The sequence below is a fragment of the Ascaphus truei genome, chromosome 1 (genome assembly GCF_040206685.1).
Source record: "Ascaphus truei isolate aAscTru1 chromosome 1, aAscTru1.hap1, whole genome shotgun sequence".
Classification (NCBI taxonomy): Eukaryota; Metazoa; Chordata; class Amphibia; order Anura; family Ascaphidae; genus Ascaphus; species Ascaphus truei.
In genome coordinates, this window is record NC_134483.1 from 536,430,123 (window position 1) to 536,452,165 (window position 22,043).

Sequence of the window (22,043 nt, forward strand, 5' to 3'; positions counted from 1 at the left end):
TGTAACTCCGCCCGACCCCGCCCACTTCCTTCATAAATCTCTTATCTCATCGCAGACACAGACGTACCAAAATATGGGGCAACAAAGACCACTGCGTGGAGAAGGTATTCCTCAGCACGGGTGGCGGCAAAAGAACGATTGTGCGTTTACATTTTACCTGTGATACATAGAGCCCTTTGCTGAAAATCTAGTAGAATAATCGTGCAAAAGCATCACAAGATCCATGCTTTTATGTCAGTGGGATTTGGGCCCATACTTAGGCGCTATTCCATAAGAGGTCCTCATGGCCCATTCAAGTAAATAAATGTATCTTAGTGATATATTCGGACTGGGGTATCAAAGGCTTACAGGGGAAGCATATTGTAGTGCCCCACAATAGTATGATAACGGACAAATTGTTATATTACTTGCGCTAATGCTTCTATACACAAGCTCATTCATGCATTTGCTACATACCTGCATTCACCCATTCATGGAGGTACTCATACATATACTGAGAGATGTGACTCATAGCTGCTTCCAGCTTAAGTTCTTTCAAGACTTCAATTATCACGCTTTAATCTTGTCTGTAACTGGTAAATACATCCATAACATGTATTGTCCCTTACTGTTCATGAAATGTCTGTGTATAATGTGCATAATGTATTGTTGTTATAACTCGGTGCCTGGGACACACTGGAAAACGAGAGGTAACTCTCAATACATTATTTCCTGGTAAAACATTTTGATAAACAAATAGATGCAGAGCAAAGTGGCTCAGATACTAAAATAGACACAGAGGAGACTGCTATCCACACATATCAAAACAACAGTGTTTTCCCATAATAAACAGCTGATTCCCCTAAAATAATAAGCTCAGCAAAAAAAAAGCAATTATCAGATCACCACAATATAAATAAACAGTTTATACTATGACTCAATTTTTTTGGGGGTGGTGGGGGAAGTGAGTGTGAGGTGGTTGGGGGGAATGAGGTGGTTGGGGGGGGAATGAGGTGGTTGGGGGGGGAATGAGGTGGTTGGGGGGGGATGAGGTGGTTGGGGGGGGGTGTTAGGTGGTTGGGGGGGGGGGAATGAGGTGGTTGGGGGGGGGGATGAGGTGGTTGGGGGGGGATGAGGTGGTTGGGGGGGAATGAGGTGGTTGGTGGGGGGATGAGGTGGTTGGGGGGGGGGAATGAGGTGGTTGGGGGGGATGAGGTGGTTGGCGGGGGGAATGAGGTGATTGGGGGGGGCATGAGGTGGTGGTGGGGGAGTGAGGTGTTTTTTTGGGGGGGGGAGTGAGTGTGAGGTGGTTGGGGGGAATTAGGTGGTTGGGGGGGGGGAATGAGGTGGTGGTGGGGGGAGTGAGGTGGTTTGGGGGGGGTGAGGTGGTGAGGGGGGAGTGAGGTGGTTGGGTGGGGAGTGAGGTGATTTGGGGGGGGGGAGTGAGGTGGCTTGCCATCTGAAATAATATTTTTGAAAACTTGTAACAACTATTATTATTTTCTTATTATTATCATCATTTTTAAGCAATGCATCAAAGAAGCAAAAGTGAAATAATAAATCAAGGTAAGAATAGACACAATTAATTCAATAACCCCAATAACCCCAATAACCCCAATAACCCCATGCCTGTGCATTGGGGATGTGATATGTGTGATGCTCTCCCTGGCAGTCACGTGGCCAGCACAAGCAAAAAGATACAATGTAACTGCACTCACATGGGGCGGTGACGTCACAGCCGGAGCGGCCAATAAGCAGAGCGGCGAAGGCGGGTTCTGTGTGGAGTGCAGTGACCAACGGAGAGTGTGCATGGGGAAGGGGGCGGGGCAATAACATCGCGTCCAATGAGGAGCGGCGCGCGCACGGCGGGGTAGTGTCAGGAGGGGGACGCAGTATGAAGAGTTCAGTCTGAGCCCGGGACTGGAGACGGGCGGACGGGAAGGGAGGGTGCTGCCGCCGCGCGCCACAACTATCCAACTGTAACAGGTGAGGCAGGGGCAGATCAGGGATCAATCACCCCGGGGGGTGGGAGGCAGTAATCACGTTTCATTTGTGACTGTTTCTGTATCCCGGTGCTGTGTGACTGAGCACACCTGACACATGCACATATATCTATCATCTCTAGATCATAATATACCCCCTGATGCAAGTGTTACGTTGTGTAATAAATACAGTGTGAGAAGGAATCCTGACCCAGGGAGCTTACAATCTAATCTAAGCCATGGGTGCAATCAAAGTATCCAATGTTAATTGTTATTCACATTGAAGGTAGAGAATAGAGAGCTTACAGTCTGAGGTGTATATAGAAAGTGAGAAATTGAGCAAAGCTTCTTTTATCGATTTGCAACTTAAATAGCAGATGGGGGGGGGGGGAGCTGCTTACATTGTGTCATGTAAAATCAGTATTAAATCTTCAGTTAAATTGCATTTTTTTTTGTGGCAGCCAGGGATTACTTCTCCCTTAATGTAGTGTTTTACTGTATGTGTAATACAGCTATTTGTAGTATTCCCCTCTGCATAACTGTATACTGTATATCTTGTATAATATAGGTGCAAAGCACCGCAGACCGGGGCGGTCGCGATAGAAATGCAATATGGCACAAATGTCGTTTTACTTGGGATGTTCTCCAAAGTTTTTATATCTGACTAAAGTGATAATTTTTCTGGAAATCCATCTTCCTACTTACACTTGTGTTCATCAATATGATTTTTTTATTTGAATTAAAACGTAGTAAATTGTGATGGAAAATGCACAGATTGCAGGAGAGCAGCGTGAAGTGAATTATTTGTAATGCTTTGGGGACCCCCAGTGATACAAAGACCACAGCTTGAGAACCACTGATGCGTTTCGTGGCTTTTTGCCACATCCTCAAGGAGAAGACAGATGGCCATATATTTTAAAAGGTTTATTAAATGTTTTGGAAGTTTGTAAATGATACGATTTATATTTATGTGGACTTGTGATGGTTCATTGTCTCATGTTAATCTCCGACAATATGAAACCAATTAAAATAGTATTGTGACATTGTGGGATCCCATGTATGTAAAAATGGCAATGCTAAGGTAGTTTTTTTTTATATTATACCAGCTTTCTATATGGTATATAGTTTATTATTTTTATAAAGCTGCAGTATATTAAATTTTCTGAATTATGAAATTATAACTTTTTTTAATTTATTTATAATAGTCTGTCCGCCCCTCTGTGAGAGATAGCGGTGATATGATAATGAGAAGGAGCGGCTCAGTGAGTAGAGGAACCTAGTTCAATTCCCGGTGTCAGCTCCTTGTGACCTTGGGCAAGTCACTTTTATCTCCCTGTGCCTCAGGCACCAAAAACATAGATTATAAACTCCACGGGGCAGGGACCTGTGCCTGCAAAATGTCTCTGTAAAGCGCTATGTGAAAGTAGCAGCGCTATACAAGAACATTATTATTATTATTATTATTATTACACATAACCTGGTGGCAGGGAGATTCGGATAGCTACACAGTTTAGATAGAAAGCAGACAAAGAGACAAGAGTTGTGAGGAGAAAGAAAGAATTGATGATATTATAGAGCATTAAATGAGACAACCTGTTATTTTGCGAAGCGCGTATGGGCTGAGCTCTAATATTTAAATAAACAATAAAGATGATTTGGTGTAGACTATTTTTTTTTTATCTTCAGCATCACCACATTTTTGTCGGGGAACCCCTAGTGACCATTAAACGCAGGCTGAAAGCCACGGCTCTAAGAGGTATCAAATCAAGGAAAATCCCTATGGCGCAAAGAGAAATGTAGTGCAGTCTGCTGGAAATAAAGGTGTACCACTCAAAATAAAGCACTCAAGAACTCTCAAACCAGTATCTTGTGGTGTTTAGCAGTAGTCAGATGTATTCTGTGGCAACTTCTGGCATTTTCCTCCATCGGCTCGCTCCACAGCTCTCCTATCCCAACTACCAAAAAAAATATATCTATATCTCACGTGTAGTGTAACCGGGCCTGTCCCTAGGTTATGTGCCTCCCTTGGGCAAGCCCTAGTAAGGCCACCCCCCCCCCCCACTTTTTATTTTTTGTTCCCCTATGTAGGAAGCAAGGGGTCTCCGGAGCTGGACGGCATTCATTTTGGCAGGGGACCCCCTTCTTCTGGAGACACCTCCTTAGGGGGTGGCGGTATCTCCTTCTCCGGTTTAAATGTCCCATCACATGGGCAAATAGCCGTAATTTCATAGGTGGGTTCCTATTGGCCCATGTGACTGGGGGCTTTAAACCTGAGCAGGTGATACTGGTGTCCCCTAAGGAGGTGTCTCCGGAAGCTGCTGGTTCCCAGAGCCAAAATGAATGGGGTTCAGCTCTGGAGACCCCCTGCTTCAATTATACTTATGACCTTTCTCTCCTGAGACCTGCTGCCCCTAGCCTAAGGTATGCCTAGGCACAGGCCTGAAACATGACTTTAATATAAAACACATTGACATAATAGCACGTTCTCGTATAGTGCTGCTAGTTTTACATAGCGCTATACAGAGACATTTTGCAGGCACAGGTCCCTGCCCAGTGGAGCTTACAATCTGTTTTTGGTGCCTGAATGTTACGCTGGTGCTGCCCGCAGACCAGATTCGTCCCATATACTGAGGTGGGGATGTATATGAGCACGCACCCGCAGCAGCAGTAGTGTGTCCGGAGTGTGGTGTTTTAGGCGTTGCCAGGCCAAGTGGAAATAGGTGTAGCAATACTTGGCGGTACCGGTAAAGGAAGAGACGTAGTCGTTGCCGTAGCCAAGGTCAGGGAGAGGGAAGGTCAAAGTCCAAGCCAAGGTCGAGGGACGTGAGAAGCAACAAGGTCAAGAGGGAGCCGGGGCCCACAGCCAGAGAGGGAAGTCCGCCAAGCCGGGTCACCACCTGTAGAAACGAAGAGCCAAGGGAGAGCCAGAAGAGACTATGTCGAGCGATGTGGGAATGGCAAGATAGGCATTATATAGTGCGGCTGGCGAATAGGAAGAGGAGGCAGACCTGGAGGAGTGCAGGGATCTGTCCTGGTTCGGCTGCTTTGAGGAAAATGCAGGTGAGCAGCTTTGGGGCAAGATTGCAGCCTGCGTGTGATCAGGGGGCGTGGTTTCACTGCTGGAGAAGTGAATAAATTAACTTCTTGTGGCGCGCGCTCCGTAACGAGGGGGAACGCGCGCCCAGGAGGGGAAACTGCTTCCGGAGCCTCAGCCACCCGCGGCACAGTGGCCGTCCGCCGGGGAAAGGGGGAGTCCCTCTATCACGGGGAGCGGCAAAGGGGAGGTCCCGCTGCGGCCGTCGTGACCCCCGAAGCCTCACACTGAGGCACAGGGAGATAAAGTGACTTTCCCAAGGTCACAAGGAGCCGACACCGGGAATTGGACCAGGCACTGCTTCAAACTCGGTGCTAGTCAGTGTCTTTACTCACTGAGCCGCTCCTTCTCTCTGATGCAATGTGCTGTGCGATGCACTCACAATTGGGTTAAAAAGCCTGTTTCATTCTAGTTTCCGAGGGCAATTTAAAAAAACTATTTCCGTAGAAAGGTACTACTTGTAATATTTATATCCAAAGATGCGTCGGTCCGTTCATCATATAGAAATCGGACCAGATTTGTCCCATTGTTTTGTATGCATCATGCATATCTCCAGCCAGGAATCTGTTTCCTCTGAAAGCTAAACCTAATAAATTATTCCGATATAGTTGTAATCTCAGCATTTTCCATGCCAGTGAGTCCAAAAAATAAGATATTCGTTTATTTATATAATCCGGTGAGGATGCTTCAGTGGAATGTGCTAAATTAGCCAATGAAATGGGATACCCCACTGCAGATTCAAAACGATTTATATTTTTTAATTGAGCCGTTTGAATAACCAGTCGCTTACATTACCAAACCAGGCCGGCTATGTTGAAATCTCCTGCATTGGGGAACTTGGTCCCTCCCATATTCTTGTCGCCCCAGAGGTTATCAATCTTGATGTATTTTTTTTTTTTCTGGATACCAAGTCAGTAAATATATCTAATTGATGAGACATCCTGCTGCTTTATTAAGAGGGAGCACCTGTAAGCGGTAAATTAACGTAGGAAAACAGTACATTTTTAGTAAGCAATTCTGCCAAATTGAGTGTCACGGGCAGTGACGGCGGGTCTGGCGTCCAGTGGCTGGGACAGGCTAGCAGGTAGCGATGGTCAGTGGTCCGAGGCAAGCAAGTAACCATGGTCCGGGAACAGGCAATGTGGTCGATGAGTGCTAAGCAGGTAGTGATGTTCAGCAAACAGGCGGGGGCCATTGTTATTTACAGAATACTATGTTATTTTTTATAAATTATGAGGGATTGCACATTTTGAATAGATCAAGGGAGGCCAACTCCAGTCCTCAACGGCCACCAACAGGTCAGGTTTTCAGGATATCCCTGCTTCAGCACAGATGGCTCAATCAGTCCCTGCTTCTTTGGCTGAGCCACCTGTGCTGAAGCTGGGATATCCTCTAAACCTGACCTATTATGGGGGACTGTGGGGGGCCTCAAAGACTGGAGACGAGCAGCCCTGGGATAGAGGAATGTGTGTTCAGACTGCGTTTTCACCCCCCCCCCCCGCAAAAAAAAAATCCTTTGAGCTCTATTATGCCCCTTTAAAGCAGATCACCAACCTCAATTAATTTTATTTGTACTGTAGGTTTTCATTTTAATTTAATAAGGTCCAAAGCAACCGCGGCAGTGTTTTGTTTCCACCTGTTCCTCTCCCCCAGGCAACATCACTAAAACTCTTATCCTGCGCCCCTGAGATCCCACGGATGTGAGGGAAGCTTTGCAGCCACGATAACTTACATCTGTAAACTGTACCGTGTGTTTTATTCCTGACAGTCAGCCCAGAACCAGTGAGCAGGGAACATATTACAGCTGGACAGACCCCCTTACTGTACACGTTACCCAATCGTATATCTTTGTTTTGACAAATTATTTAAGAAAGCGGTATTGATGTTTTTCATTGTGTGTGGTTTCTGTGGCAGTCCCGTGCTGCACTCTGTCCCTGTATTTCAAGGGGGAGTGAGAAAACGTGACAGATACTGACGGCGGGTTCAAGAAAGTAGGACCAATCGTTTCAAAATGTACAAAGAGCAGAAACAAAATGCACTTGGTCCACGTGCCAACGTGGGACGCAGCGTGGTTGTTGGCATGGTGTAACTCTTTGGTGAAGCCAGTGGGGTTTATGGCCCGAGCAAAGCACTTCCAGGCTGCAGAATGAAGCCCAAATCACAAAGGGTTTCTGCAGTTGTGTAGCCTGCAGCTTCTATAGAGAGTGACTGTACAGCCACTGTCACCCCTGTCCCACTGAAAGGTCAAAGCCACCTCTACAGTCCAGGGGAGAGCAAACTTTTGCTGCTGTGCCCCCCTGTCTTGCCTGCCTCTGTACTCTCGCCGCCCCTCCCCTACCTTGGAGCTGCATCAAATTACGCTGTGGGGTGACGCCGCGTTGCCATGGCGTTGGATCACAGAGCGCCTGAATCGTGGTAAGAAGAGACTTGCCGAGGCCTCCGCCTCCCCCGGCATTTAATTTAAATGCCTTGGGGAAGAGCACTGGGCCTCTGTAACCGCTGCGCCCTCCCCCTAGTTTGCGCACCCCTTCTCTACACTACCAAAGGCTTGAGAACTGGGTTAGCCGAACAGTAGAGATGGGCAACTTTTTTTATTTTTCTGGATTTGTCCAGTTCCTTTCAGCCGCGGATTCGTCTCAGAGCTGCATCCGCTGTTTTCTTCTCCCATCACTGACAATTGAGCGGCGGATTGCAAATCCTCCACCTCCACGGAAAAACTATATTTCAGATATGCGGATTTAATCCAAGTTCGGTTTGTTAATAATCCGACCACGGTTTATGAATTCGTTCTGCAGATATGTTAAAATCCAGAATCTGCAGGATGGTTTTTCACAAAAACTACCTGCGCAGAATTACCTGAGCAGAGTGGATTTACCTGGGCAGAATTACCTGGGCAGAATGGATTTAACGGTGGTTATGGAGGAATCTGGGTAGATATTTTTAGTACACAATTGCAGATGGATTTTGGTGCGGGAATTTGGCTTTCGTCTAGAAAATCCGGGGACTGGGTTTCAGACCAACAGTCCATTTCTGCTGGGCATCCCAACATTCTATTACCTGTTACCAAGTAGTAACTTCCGACTGTATTGGGGGAATTGGTAAGAATCCCAATCTGTTGGGTGCAGCATGGAGTTTACAAGACTTCCTAAAGTGCCAGCACGTGCCACTACATACCTGCTGGGTCATTAGTCCTTCGTTTGGATGCACCTAGTTTGTATTCTTCACTAAAAGATCAGAAGATGTGAAATGTGTTGGCTGAACTTCACACTAAATAATTGTCTGGTTCCTAGAAACAAGATTTATCATCTGCATTTGCTAAAGTTTGCACTTGATCACAATGACAACATTTTTTGGTGTTGGCAACAATCGTGTAGTCTGAAACATATTAAACACCAGTTTGTCCTTTTTTTTTGTTCCTATTTTGGAGTGCCTATCTTTCGGTGTACAGCTTGATTGTGCATTTTCCGATGGATGGTGTGCATCCTATAAGACTTCAACTACATAGTGTGTGTTTGTGTATGTGTGTGTTCACAAAGTCTTTAGCATTTGAGATTGTGCAGTACTGCTGGATGTTATCACCTTCCTGCTGATAAATGACAACTGTGGAAAAAAAAAATGGTTATCTGAATGGAAAGTTTAAGCATTTTAGGAATTGGCCTTGAATTTGAATAATGGCAGAATGTAGAGTTTGTGGGTTTATATTCTTATACAAATATATATATTTTGATTTGTCTGTGTATTTCAGCGTAGGTCGGTCCATCATCCAAATGCTATTTGATTTTGTTTGAAGTGCCTTATTGCCTTGCAAAAAAACAAATATCTGGAAAAGAAGCGAATTTTATTTATAACATCACCTCTTTAAATATTTAGAAAGCTGTGTTGGAGGAAGCTTTTCCAAACTGTCACCATGCAGCAATTGTGTCTCACATGATTTACCAAGTACTGTATACTATGATGATGATTAATCTTGTTATCCCATGTAGTGTTGTAATTCTTCACAAACTGTGAGCCCAACCAGTTTGTATCCCCCTCCCCACCCGCTCGTTACTGCAGGGTTGAAATGAGGGTCACATGTAAACCGAACCAGCAAGACACACGTGGGGTAACTGCATACACCTTGCAAAGTCCAAACTGAATACCTCCCCCCTTCCCTCGCATGGATATCTGAGCCCCCTGTATTGGGTTACCTCTGCTTCCCGAATAGCAATGTCACTGGTTCTTGGGGTAAATGAGTCTGATCTGCCTCTTCTGATTTCGTGAAATAATTTGTTGGCTTGTCCAGTAAGTAAAAGGTGCAATGTGCAGTGCATGAATCTCTGTACAGTTTTAATTACTGATTGCATGCTCACTCCCGTAATGAACAGTGTGAACACCAGACATTTACTTTCAATCATTTGGTTTATACAGGCACGTTTAAAATATCTGAATAGTTTGGGCAGTGTGTGATTTTTTTTGATCGATGCTTCACTGCTTAATTATAAAGTAGTTTGGTTTATGGAGGAGAGGAAATTGGATGTGATTGAGAGCCTCAATAACCGTATGCTGCTATGCATTTCTTCTGCAAAGGGGTTGGGAATAGAGACGGACGAAACTGTCAAACTCAGTTTCCCGGCATCTCCTGAGCATTCCATTCATAATCCGTTCCGCGGTGTAAAATCCATAGACGGATTGTTCCAGTCAGTGCGGATTAATCTAAAACCACCATTGGATACAATTTGCATGGATTTTTAAGGCTCCAATCTGCAGATTCTGCAATCGTTTGGCAAATTATTAAAAAAGTGGATTGTCTGTGATTTAAAAAAAAAAAATGAAACGACAAATAGACCCTTTTTGAGACTGATTCGTGGAAATCCGCGCACCCAAGAAACCGCCCAATCCGAGGCGGATCCAAATCCGCATGAGGCTTGGTCCCTTCTGGCTGCTGTGGCGCCCCTCAGTGGGGCCGGGCCTGCTGCGAGGGGCGGCTGCTGCGTGGCGAGTTTTTCAGGCTGACATTAAAATTGTGATCAGCTCTAGCGACGGAGCGCTAGGCCACGCCCTGCAGCTGTTCAGCCAATGAGGGCAATCCTGCCGGGTGACGTCATGACCGCGCCGCCGTCACGCCCCCACCCCCTTTGTCTTTTTCCCTGCAGCTCGCTGCAGACTGGGAAACTGCTGCGCGCGCGCAGCGCAGCTTAAGAAATCTGGCCATCTCTACTTGGGTACTAGGGAATATATATTCCTTTTGCACCTTAGTAACTCAAACGTTGATTAATTTGTCTCGATAATTATATCTCTATTTGAGACCTTATTTTCCATCAGAGAGTTTAAAAGACACGGAAAAGCAATTCTCCCAATAAGACCTTCAGCGCCCTGACTTGAGTGTATCTGTACGGAGAACTCCTATTACACGTATTCTATTAGGAGCGTTATTTCCGGTGAAGGACATTGCAGACCTATTGTTTCTCCCCCCAAAATCCTAGCAGGGATCACTTACATGTTGTATCAAGGAAAGTGAAGAATATACAATTAAAATGTGGCCGGTGTTGGGCACTTTTATTTTTCCAAACTAGAATGGGTGGGGGGTTGCACCCATAGCAGAGCTTTTCTTGATGCCAAAGGTTGAAGCAGAGGCCCATATTTACTAAGCAGTTTTCTGCCATAAGACGCCTTCCGGTGTTGAAGACCCCATTGAAGTTAATGGTCTGTAAGGTTTCCTCCAGCACTGCTTGGTAGGTATTTGCCTGTATCTTTGAGCGATCTATGTTCCAATACTTTTTGGGTGACGGGGTGTGACTGCTCAGGAATACGACACTGCATTACCACTCGTGAAACTGTCATGTTGTGTCCGGTGAGCTTACAGATGCGTGAGGGGTGGGGATGGCGTTGACTAGGCTTTCATTTGAAGAGCAGTGACCGACTTGAGGCTGCGCTTATGGTCCTGGCGACGTCGCGTCAAAACAAATGTATTGAATCCGTCACGTGTGCTTATAGTAGGAGCTATGCGCCGGCTTGGTCGCGATCGCTGGAAATCAATTCAATTTGATTTTTTTCAGCGACCGCAGTGTGATGTCGCCGCCGCAAGGACTGTAAGCGCGGCCTAACGCACCAGAGCAACGTCACATGGCAAGAAGTACTTGTAATGAACTTAAGTGCAGGACCAGGTTGAAATTTATTTATTTATAAAATATTTTACCAGGAAGTAATACATTGAGAGTTACCTCTCGTTTTCACGTATGTCCTGGGCACAGAGTTAAGACAAATAATACATGGTTACAAATACAGTTACATAAATGAACAGGGTATACATTATATACAAGACATTGCATGCATAGTTAAAGAAAATATATATTATGGGCGAATGAAACAGTTACAGACCAGATTAAAATGTGAGACAGCCTTAGATTTGAAAGAACTTAAACTGGTGGTGGATGTGAGTCTCTGGTAGGTTGTTCCAGTTTTGGGGTGCACGGTAAGAGGAGGAACGGCCGGATACTTTGTTGAGCCTTGGGACCATGAACAGTCTTTTGGAGTCTGATCTCAGGTGATAGGTACTGCATGTGGTAGGGGTGAGGAGCTTGTTCAGATAGCTGGGTAGCTTGCCCATAAAGAATTTAAAGTCAAGATAGGAAAGGTGAACTTTGCGCCTAGACTCTAGTGATGACCAATCTAGTTCTTTGAGCATTTCGCAGTGATGTGTGTTGTAGTTGCATTGGAGAACAAAACGACAAATTGAATTGTAGAGGGTGTCAAGTTTGCTAAGGTGGGTTTGAGGTGCCGTGCCATACTATGTCTCCATAGTCAATAATTGGCATTAGCATCTGCTGTGCGATACGCTTTCTGACCAGGAGACTTGGGGAGGATTTGTTCCTGTAAAGTACCTCTAGTTTGGCATTGGTCTTGGTTGTCCGGGTATAAATGTGCATTCTGAATGTTAAGTGGGAGTCAAACCATAAGCCCAGGTATTTAAAACTAGTTACAGGGGTTAGGGTGGTGTTAGCGTTGGTTCTAATATGGAGCTCAGTCACTGGAAGCTTTAAGAATTTAGTCTTGGTCCCAAATACCATTGTTACAGTCTTGTCAGTGTTTAAAAACAGTTTGTTTTGGGAAATCCAGTATTCGAGTCTCAAAAAGTCAGACTGAAGTATGTGTTGAAGGTCAGAGAGGCTATGGCTGTGTGCATATAGGATTGTGTCATCTGCATACATGTGTATTGAGGCTTCCTTACAAGCTGTGGGAGAATCATTGATGAACACTGAGAAGAGTAGGGGCCCCAGAACAGAGCCTTGCGGGACACCAAAGGTGATATCCAGGGGGTTGGAGTTAGAGCCTGAGATGGACACATGTTGGGATCTTCCTGATAGGTAGGACTGAAACCAGTTTAAAGCATGCTTCCCTATTCCAGAGCTCTGGAGTTTGTTAAGCAGGATAGCATGATCAACTGTGTCTAAAGCCTTTGCAAAATCTAGGAATACTGCACCAGTGCGTTGTCCCCGTTCCATTCCACACTGGATTTCATTGCAAACTTTTAGCAGGGTAGTTACGGTGGAGTGTTTGGGACGAAAGCCAGATTCGAATTGGCTGGGGAAATTTGTCTTGGTGTAATAGTCGTTCAATTGGGAGTGGACACATTTTTCCATGACTTTGGATAGAATTGGGAGAAGTGAGATTGGTCTGTAGTTTGAGACAGTGTTTTTGTCCCCACTTATGAAGATTGGGACAACTCTGGCAGTTTTCCATGTCTTAGGGATATGGCCTGCAGACAGGATAGAGTTGACTATGGAAGAAATTGGTTTGGCAATTGCTGGGGCACCAAGTCGTAGGAACCTAGATTGTAGCAAGTCGGGTCCGCATTGGCTGCTTAGTTTAAGTTTGAGGAGCGCTTGTGTAATCTCCTCTTCAGATTCTGGGCCAAATTGAAAATTGTGGGCAGTGTTGGGAAGGGGTGGGGCTATGTGGGCACTCCCAGGATGAGATTCAGGTTTGGCGTTTGTGCTGCGTTTCGCTAATTACTTTGTGGGGTGTGCCACTAACTTATCATTGAATGCATTTGCAATGCCAGTGGGGTTTGTCAGAGTAATATTCCCCTTAGTGATATTACTTGGTTGTTGATGGTTAGGAGGCTGGAATATATTGTTGATAACCTTCCAGAAGTTAGCTGGGTTTGATGTATTTTGGTGGAGATTGTCAGAGTAATATTGTGCTTTTGCGTGCCTTGTTTGCCTTGTGCACACGTTCCGCAGGCATCTGTAGTGATTGAGATCCTTGGTAGTGCCAGTTACTGTGTAGCTTTTCCACAAGGCATCCCTGAGCTGGTAGAGTGCAATCAGGTCAGATATAACCCATGGAAGATGGGGCCCCCCGTACCCTTATTTTGCGTAGTAGAGCATGGGTATCGCAGAGTTTTAAGAACTCGGATTGGAAATAGTCGAGCGCAGAATCGCGGTCGGGAATTAAATCGATTCTGTGCCATGGGCAGTTGGTAAGGTCAGCCAGAAACTGTTGTGGGTTAAAGTTTTTAAATGTTCTAGTGAGGAGACCTTTAGGGCTTGAATGGGGCGTTTGAATTTTTCTTACACAGTACACTATTGCATGGTCACTGAAAATGTCAGGAAGGATGCCGGAGGATTGGATTCTGCTGGGGTTTGAGGAGAGAATCCAGTCTAGTAAGGAATGGTTGTGCGATTTCAGGTTTGTCCGTGTGGGTTGGGAAATGAGTTGTGATAGGTTAAGTGACTTGAGTTGTATCTGGATTTTATTGTTTCTAGGGTCAAGCCAGTTGAAGTTGAAATCCCCAAGAACTAGCAACTCACTCTTCTCGTTCAGAGCGGAAATGGAGCCAAGAAACTGGGTGATATCAGCCAGGTATTGTAGGGGGGTGGCAGATGCCAGCGAGCAAGATGGGCTTAGAAAAGGGGAGGCAGATTTTGCCAACTAGAATTTCAAAAGAGCGTGGGCTTGGGGGCAATTTAACAGTGTAAACTACCCCTCCTCCTCTCTTTGACCTATCTCTCCTAAAAATGGAGTATCCCTGAATGGCGATATTTGCATCAGGGGTTTTATGGGTTAGCTGTTTCTTACATGTTTCTGTAAGAACAATGGCTTTGGGTTTATGCATAAGGCACCATGCCCTTAGTTCATCCAGTTTGGGCAGCAGGCTCCGACTATTTATATGGTCGACAGATAGCCCTTTTTGGATTTTAAAGGTGGAATTCTCAGGGGCATGGGACAGATTTGAAATGGGAGGACCTGGGTTTGGTTCAAGATCACCTGCTAAAGAGAGTAATAGTGTGAGCAGAAATGTGGGTAGTTGTTTGCAAGTTGGTGATTTGTGGTGTATGCCATTAGAGTGAGCAGTGGTTGGTGTGCTGGTTTTTAGAGTTCTCCACCAACATTCCATAGATAGTGAAAGGCTTTTGAGTAGTCCAGGGTGTATGGTGTTGTTGGGTGTGGGCCAGGATGGAGGAGTTTGTAGTGTATAGAGAGTAACATCTCCATGAGGCCAGGAGAAAGAAATAAGTTAAGATACATAGCAGGTTCATGATGCCAGGGGTAGGCAGTGCTATATGGAGCTGTTGTGAGTGTGTGCAGACTAAACTGCAGGGGTGTGCCTGTTCCTTGTCAAATGTTTTGCTGCATTGCAATGCTAAGCAATGCAATGCTGAAAGTTCTGGGTTTCAGTGGGCTGAGTGGGCGTGGGAGGTAATTTGTGCAGTCAGTTTTCGGAGAGGCTGCAGTGAAATAAGTTGTAAAGGGGTGTGGGGTTAAAATATGCAGTGCAACAAGCTTGGGATCATGGGAAATAGCAGCAGTAACATGTTTAATGAGTTAACACAAGGTAATTAAGGCATCTTCCCTTTTTTTTTTTTTATGGAAATCACCCCCGTAAAAATCAGACCAGTATTTCAAACTTCTGATAGTTTTATCCTTGCAGTGTCTGTAAATATTGTAAGTTTTTAAGCGGGGATTTATTATTCTTATTTCAGCATTATCCCTCTTATCCTGTCCCTTTGTTTAATTGACGCTTAACATGGCAGAGGTTTCCAGAAATCAAAGTTAGCACAAATGACCACTTTGTAAACAGGTTCATGTTCAGGCCGCACTGACCCGGCATGTAAAGCTTCACTGACCTATCTTAAATCTTTGTTTTGCTTTTTGGAGTACAGCACAAACCTGTTGGAGCGACATTGTACAACACAAGTGCACAATAGGGCCATGGTATAATTACAGTATCTCAAACACCAATGCCTGTGGTCTGATTTTATATTGTGTAAAAGCATTGTGTATAGCAGGGGATCACAATCAAATTATTATTATTTATTTTTTTCCACTTGCGCCTCTCTGCACGCCCCCCCCCCCCCCCTCTTTCCTCGGCTCTGGCGACATGACGTCACGTTGCCATGACGGCACATGACCTCGCTGTCATTTGACGCCACGTTGCCATGGCGACGTCTCCAGAAGCCGCCTGAGCCAAGATAATTGCAGTTTACAGAGGGCTTTGCCGCTTTCCCGGAACTTAATTTAAGTGCCTTCGGGAAGTGCGCAGGGCTTCTGTAAGCCCCGCGCCCCGCAAACAATCTCCCCCAGTTTGCGCACGCTGGTGTTTAGAATAAGCGATTGCATAGTGTGTGTGTGCAGATTCTTTGTGGTTTTATCATTTTTTCTTTGTAGTTGTCGACCCAACTTAAATGGAATCTTTTTAAACCATTTGCATCCGGACATGTTATTATTACACTTTTATCTTCTGATATGCTTTCATGTTTGTGTAGCAGAAACGTTCTAGCTAAGATCAGTAGCTTCTTCACTAAAGATGTTAGAGCTGATATCACACACACTGCTATAGCTGCAAGTCTTACAGAAATTAAAATGGGTGTATGCTCAGCCGGAGATGAGTTTCAATGCATGTGGTCACATTGCGAGGGAGAGATTACACGGGGCATATTCCAGCAAGGAGACGGAGCACAAACCACCAATGATGTACCATGCGTCCTTCCAGAAGAAGCGGCAAAGGCAATAAAATCCATGGAGAATGGGAAGGTCCTCAGGGAAGATGGAGTTGCAAGTGAAATTTTGACAGCTGCTGGTGAAGATGTAGAGAATTCTTGCCAAACTATTTACATACTGCTTGAAGAAAAGGACAATTGTACAACAATGGAACAATACCATAGTTATCCTGAGCCCCACGAAAGGAGACAATGAAGACCTCGAACTATAGACCAATTGGCCTACTGCCAATCCCTTACAAGACTTTTACAAAGATATTCGCGAATTGGCTGCAAGAGACCCTGGAGTTCGCCCAGCCAATAGAACAAGCGAGACTTCGCAGCGACTTTAACACAATGGATCACATCCAACTATACAAGTGGTTTCCCGAAGTAATGAATACGATCTACCACTCTGTTTAGGAATCGTAGATTACGAAAAAAGCATTTGATTCTCTCTAGACCTTGGTGGTTTTAACTGCTGTCCTGGAACAGGATTGTGTTTTTTCTGTCTTCAGGCTGCTAGCACTCCTCAGCCTAGCTGTTGCGACCCCATGTGGGGTTCCTTGGCTTCAGCTAGTTGCCTTGGTAATCCCCCTGTCTTTTTACCAGGTTGGACTGCTCTACCCCCCCCTGCCATGTGTTATTGTCCCAGTAAATCTCCCATCAGCCCAGACAATCATGCTGCCTTTTCGTACCAGCAGCCATCTTGAGCAGTCATCTCTCCTATCCTGGTAAAGTTACTGATTTTTTTTTTTGTTTCCGATCCCTATATCCTGCATTTATCCCACTGCCATCATAGCTCTCCTTCCCCTCCATTGCTCTCATTTCCCTCTTCCCTCAGTACTCCCCCTCTTTTATTTGTATGTTGCCCCAAATAAACACTTCAAGTAAGAGGGTTCCCTTGCTTGGTACCGTTGTGTGAAAAAGAAAGTACACCCTCTCTCTCTGAATTCTATGGTTTTACATATCAGGACATAATAACAATCATCTGTTCCTTAGCAGGTCTTAAAAATAGGTAAATTCAACCTCGGATGAACAACAGCACGACATATTACACCATGTCATGATTTATTTAACAAAATAAAGCCAAAATGGAGAAGCCATGTGTGAAAAACTAAGTACACTGTAGGTGGACGCTCACAGAGGTATTCATTCAATTCATTCAACATTCAAGACAGTTGCCAATCTTCCCAGGACGTCCCAGCAAACTCACCCCAAGGTCAGACCGCGAAATGCTCAGGGAAATTGCAAAAAACCCAAGAGTTATATCTCAGACTCTACAGGCCTCAGTTAGCATGTTAAATTTTAACGTTCATGACAGTACAATTAGAAAAAGACTGAACAAGTATGGTTTGTTTGGAAGGGTTGCCAGGAGAAAGCCTCTTCTCTCTAAAAAGAACATGGCAGTACGGCTTACAATTGAACAAACCACAAGACTTCTGGAACAATGTCCTTTGGACAGACGAGACCAAAGTGGAGATTTTTGGCCATAATGCACAGCGCCACGTTTGGCCAAAACCAAACACAGCATATCAGAACAAACATCTCATACCAACTGTCAAGCATGGTGGTGGAGGGGTGATGATTTGGGCTTGTTTTGCAACCACAGGACCTGGGAACCTTGCAGTCATTGAGTCGACCATGAACTCCTCTCCATACCTAAGTATTCTAGAATCAAATGTGAGGCCATCTGTCTGCCAGCTAAAGCTTGGCCGAAATTGGGTCATGCAACAGGACAATGATCCCAAGCACACCAGCAAATCTACAACAGAATGGCTGAAAAAGAAAAGAATCAAGGTGTGGCAATGGCCCAGTCAAAGTCCAGACTTCAACCCAATTGAAATGCTGTGGCTGGACCTTAAGAGAGCTGTGCATAAACAAATACCCACAAACCTCAATGAACTGAAGCAACGTTGTAAAGAAGAGTGTGCCAAAATTCCTCCACAACGATGTGAGAGACTGATAAAGTCATACAGAAAACAATAACTTCAAGTTTATTGCTGGTAAAGGTGGTTCTACAAGCTATCGAATCATTAGGTATACTTAGTTTTTCACACATGGCTTCTCCATTTTGGCTTTATTTTTGTTAAACAACACCACATGACATATTGTGGATGATTTATCTGAGGTTGTATTTACCTAATTTTTAGACCTGCTAAGGAACAGATGATTGTTAATGTCCTGATATGTAAAACCATAGAATTCAGAGTGTACTTTCTTTTTCACACAACTGTATATGGGATTGAGTTAACCTGCCGGTCCCTTCTCATCTGTCAGGATGTGCTTGGGCCAGAACAACTGCATTGTGTTGAAGATGCGTACATTGATATATGTAATATTTACGGGAATGCCACATCAACCATTGATGTTTGACGATGCATGCAAGATGAGGATCGGCAAGAGTGTGACAGGGAAGATGCCTTGTCGACAAATCTTTTCACAGGAACACTTGAATTGTTCAAGACATTGAATTGGGAAGAAAAGGAATCAAAATAAAAAATAAATAACTGTTGTCATCTTCGATTTGAGGGTGACCTTGTTGTGGCAAAAAAACAAGTTCAGAAGACCCACAGCAACAAATCGGAGCACTCGCGAAGCAAGTAAGTGGGCCGGCATATGAATTATATATAGCAAGACCAACGTGAGGTTCAACAAATGTGTCAACGCTGCAAAGATCAAAATAAATGGAATAGAACTAGAAGTCGAAGACTGTCTACCTTGGCCGGAAAGTAACGATGAATGGGAAGCTTTTGAATGCAATCGATAGAACAATAAAGATGGGATGGAGGCATTTGGAAGAAACAAGATAATCTTTCAAGGGAACTTTCCATTGTGCCTCGAGGACCAGTGCATTCTGCCCGTGCTCACGTGTGGATGTGAAACTTGGACCCTAAATATGAGGATGGATTGATGATGATATTATTATTCAGAAGTATGCGGAGAACTATAAGAGCCAGGAGAGAAATTTATTATTGTACATAAAGAAGTTGGTGAAGTATATAAATGGCGATGGAATTATTAAATTAGTGTCTGGATCTAAGGGACCACCCAGGGAGCACGCCTTTTAATACTTGTGCTTTTACAGTAAAGCACAACTAAATGTGTTTTAAGGCACAAGATTGTTAAAACGGGACTGCAGCATCAGTGTGAGTGTGAGTGTGTGTTCCGTTGGAGAGTCTGTTCTACCTAGAGTCTAGGGGCTTGGTCCCGCTGCGTCCGGTGGTGCGTGCGGCCGCGTGCGCCACCAGCCCCTTACCTGCAATCTGTTGGTCTCCGCTGCTTCCTCCCTCCGTGGCTCACTACGTGCTGTGACGCGTCAGCCGGCCAGCGCTACCAGAAGAAGGTGTTCTGGAGCATTGACGCGTCACGTGGTGCGCGTGTGAGCCAATGAGGAGGTGAGCAGGGAAGGAGCTCGTAGGGAGGCGGCCTGTTTATTATTTGGTTTTTTTTTTGCCGGCTTTTTGACTCTATCCTCAAAGTCTGCAGTGTAAGCAGATGCACGGGGGAACCCCTGGCAATGAGGAGAGGAGGAGGGGAGGCTTTGGGGAGCAGGGAGGCTGCGGGGAGCAGGACACATGTATTTACATTGTCCTCACACTCATTTACATGCAGGGCCTGGGGGACGGGGCCCCGCTTCAGGGCAAACTAAGGGGGGAGAGGGGGGGGCGGTGGACGGGACGGGACTTTACAGCACCGATTTAAACTGGAGATATGTCACTCCAGAACACGGACACACGTCATGGCCGCGCCCCGCCCACCCGACCCATTTGGTCACCCCCCTCCCCCCCCGCCCCGAAAAAAGGTTTCCTGCAGATCGTGGTGCAGTGAGTTGTACGCGCCGCCGGCAAGCAAGACAGCCGTGCGGACGCGTGCAACGGGGCCTTCGCCTAGGACTGGAAGTCCGAAGCCCCACCCCCACCTGGAAATATCCTTGTAAAATTCTTACTGTGGGATTTGGGTTTAGAGGCCTCTTCAGAGGGTGTGTGTGTGTGTGTGTGTGTCATAATAAAGGCGTACTTTAGTATTCGGTATTGTTATACATATACACCATTTAGTAATGTATTTGATGGTAATTTCATTGATTGGCATCTTTCAATTTGTGAATTTACTTGTGCGGTGAAAGATACATATTTTTTTATTGTTTTTCCAGTTGTTATTATTATATAGTGACTGACTCGCCTGTAGATACAGAGGTGCCTCTGCATTTTCATTTGTCTATAGAGCTACGGTTGACGTTGCAGCCACACTATTTTAAAACATGGCACCATCGGCGTCTGTACACATCAAAACTGCAAGGGCATAAGAAGTTGGAGAAAAATGCTAGTTTTCATGAACCTAACCTGTTTTTACTTTCCAGATTAGAAAAAATCTAAAACCGAGAAACCATATTCATAACGATTTTGCTCCTAGTAATTTTAATTGAAAGCAGATAAACGTTCGTTTCGCAGACGTTCAGATCCTTTATCATAGATCCCTAGATCCTACTTCAAATGTCTTTCTTTCGTGCTTGTGCAGCAGGTTTCCTAATCCTTTTACGTCTCTTCATTTTTGTAATTAAGTAATCCAACTATTTTCCATGTGCCAATCTCCTTTATAACCTTCAGTGCAAGACCACTTCTTCTCCTGGCATTGCTTTCACTGGTTAATGGATATCCTCCTGGGGTTAATACGTGAGTGAGGTGGTCTTTAATTCACTTGAAACATTTGTGTTCTCCACTATAAGAGCCATGGTCTCAATGTCCAGGGGTGGGGGTAAATGGTGTTTTGGGGGCAGACACACAGCTGTGACATGGAGCCACCACATTGTGTGGTTGAGGAGCTGGGAGGGAGGTGGGCAGTGACAGGAGGAAGACCCCCATCCCATAGTAAATGACAGAAGCCTGCATTTCAAAAGCTACAAATCAAAACTCCACAACCCTCATGAACAGGAGCAATAAACCACTTTAACCACATACTTTACTATGACAAAGTTTCCCAACTTGCCCCTTTAGGATTCAATCTATTTTGGGTACTTGTTGATGTATCCTTGTTTTGTGCACCCTCTGATGGGAGGGGTAAGCGTAGCCGGAACGCCCCCCCTCCCTCCACTCTGTGCCTAACAACGTTGGCTGGATTTAGATTTTTGTCTACCCCCTGTATGACTTTACCCAGATTCCTTGTCTGCTTTTTATCTCTCTGGGCTCAAACCCCCACTTGTCCGGGACAGGTGCAGAATTAGGGGTGACAAATAGAGAGAATGTAGCGTTAACACGTTTTAAATGTTGGCTTTTCGACGAGACCAAGGAAGAATTGTGTTGGGTAGACGCCTGTCAATCATAGCACAGTTTTCGGAAGATGTGCCACACAACGCCTTGCATGGTGCTGTGCAAGTTATTACTGGGCACATCTTTGGAGAGCGACAGCTTTGCCGCCCGTGCCGTTCTTCTGCACCCGCAGTCTTGTCAGCCTTGTGATGGACGAGGTGACTTTTTAGCAGGTTGGTGGAAGGACATTTATCATGCCCCTGAAAAATGGGTTTCAGCATATCCCAGCTTTAGCACAGATGGCTCAATCAGTGGATCAGTCAAAGACTGAGTCTCTGAGCCACCCGTGCTGAAGCAGGGACTGATTGAGGCACCGTTGCTGAAACACTGACCTGTTTGGGGGGGAGAGGGGAGCTTGAGGAGTGTAGTTGAGCACCCCTGCACGCATGGGTTTTGATATCTGTGATATACTTTCTCCCCCACCACAACCTTAATATGTCTGGTTTGCAACCACTGCCAGCTGCAGAATCCGAGACACAGCTCAAGCTGAAGGGTCCAAAAGGAGGATAAAACCTGTGAGTGGGTTTTCTGTACTGGAACGATGATGTTTAAAATGGACAAAGTGAAATGTGACACACTTCGTGACCTCTTCTACATGTTAACAAAAATCTGTGCCTGCAGTTTTAATCACCGTATGGCGGTGGAATAAAGTTTTTGAGGAGCTTTTTAAATGAACTGGTAAACTGACTTCTAAATAATATTGAATTAATGAGTCTAAAAA

General features: G+C 45.1%; 1 protein-coding gene across 4 annotated transcripts in view; it reads left to right on the forward strand.

The window, feature by feature from the left end:
- The first annotated feature begins 1,809 nt into the window (after positions 1–1,809).
- ADISSP (adipose secreted signaling protein) overlaps positions 1,810–22,043 on the forward strand; it is a 183,612-nt gene continuing 163,378 nt past the window's right edge. For all 4 annotated transcript variants that reach the window (XM_075572792.1, XM_075572819.1, XM_075572810.1 and 1 more), the window contains exon 1: positions 1,810–1,965. The gene's annotated coding sequence lies outside the window, so the exon portion shown is untranslated. The remainder of the gene's footprint in view (positions 1,966–22,043) is intronic.